General features: G+C 44.9%; 1 pseudogene; it reads right to left on the bottom strand.

The window, feature by feature from the left end:
- Positions 1–430: 430 nt before the first annotated feature.
- On the bottom strand, positions 431–1,438 carry LOC142558272 (uncharacterized; annotated as a pseudogene).
- Between the last annotated feature and the right edge of the window lie 311 nt (positions 1,439–1,749).

Raw genomic sequence — 1,749 nt, 5'->3', positions numbered from 1 at the left:
TGCCTGCTTTCCCGGCTTTCTTGACATGTATTGCGCGGCTTTTTCTGATGCAAATACTATAATACTATAATAATGCAGAGCACGTGCCATTTAGCAAAACCGATACGCACAGGATCCAAACCCTCAAAATGTCGCAAAGCAACTTTCACCACTGTTCTAAAAGCAATGAATGCCGCGGAGACCCAAGGTATGACACGCTCTCGGACGCGCTCAAACACGCGGCCATGCTCTCACTTTCCTACCAGAACACGCACAGTAGAACCACTAATAGCTATTAGTCTTGCCACCTCCAAGCTACCATTTAGAGGCTACAAACACTCAACGTCCCACCCGGCAATCGAGGGGCTGCGGCGCGCGCCACCTAGCCTTGAAAGGTACTATATGCATGCGTATCCATGTATTTACTCCTTTACTATTGCGTTGATATTATCTACCAATCAGATAGCCTCCGTTTACTTATTTCAACCTGTTCAAAGTCTATTTTACCTTTACTGTCCTTAAAACCCAAAGCTTTGAATAGTTCCCCGTTACATTCAACTGCAAGGTGAAGTCGTTTACAAGAAAGTATCAAGTGTTCAGCCGTTTCCTCCTCCTCTCCACACACCCCGCACAACAAGTCTATCTCCAGGTATCTGGCTCAGTACGTTTTAGACCGCAGTGCACCTGTCCTGGCTTCAAACAACAATGAGCTTCCCTTAGAGTTATCGTAAATATTTTCTTTGGCTATTTCTTGCTTAAGCGTCCTGTATGCATCTAATGCTGATTTGGTTTGCGTCTCTGTTTAGCACATACCCCTTTCTGTCTCCTTAACCTTTTTTTGACAGATTATTCCTTACCTGTCCCCCCACTGCAGCCCAAGTATTTCCTTGACAATTTTCTAGTTCGCTTCCTCCACCTTGTGTCAACATTCCTCGTAACTGAAAACCTTCCTAACCCACTGCATTTCCTCCATTTTTCTCAATCGCTCCTCAAATGCCATCTTGCGACTAGCCTCTCTTCGCTCGAAAGAAGACCATCCCAGATCCCCCTGCACTTTAAGATTTGGTGTCTTGTCATGTGCTCCCAGAGCGAGCCTACCCACACCCCGTTGCCTAGTTTCCAACTGTGCCCGGGTCTCTGCTCTCATACATAGAACTGCGATGGCGAAACTCACGGCCGGAACCATTACCCCCTTCCATATCCCTCGTACTACCTCGTACCTATTGTAGTTCCACAGTGCCCTACTCTACATAATTGCTGCACTTCTGTTGCCTTTAGTCATTACATATTTTTCGTGCTATGTCTCATACTCAATTCCGTTATTTATCCACACCCCAAGAAACTTGTACTTATCGACTATCTCAAGCGTGGCCTCCTGTATCCTATGCTCGCCGCAAATATTATCATTAAAAATCATGACTGCTGATTTTCCTTTGCTAAACTTCAAGCCTAATCTGTCTCCTTCTGTACCACATATGTCCATCAATCCCAGCAGATCTTCTGTATTGTGAGCCATTAATACAATATCACCCGCATACATCAGTCCTGGTAATGACTGTTCAATCAATTTTCCTCGTTTGAAAAATGATAGGTTGATAGGGAAAAATGATGAGTCCGCTTTGCTGTATTTTGGCCTCTAATCCTTGTAGGTACAGCATAAACAACAGAGGTGACAATGGACACCCCTGCCTAAGCCCTCGCCGAATCACTACAGGCTCCGAAACCTGCTTTTCCCATTGTAAAATCACCCGGTTACATTTATAGATATCT

Source organism: Dermacentor variabilis, chromosome 9, assembly GCF_050947875.1.
Source record: "Dermacentor variabilis isolate Ectoservices chromosome 9, ASM5094787v1, whole genome shotgun sequence".
NCBI lineage: Eukaryota > Metazoa > Arthropoda > Arachnida > Ixodida > Ixodidae > Dermacentor > Dermacentor variabilis.
The sequence above is the reverse complement of the archived record's forward strand: the minus strand, read 5'-3'. Positions and strand labels throughout refer to the sequence as shown.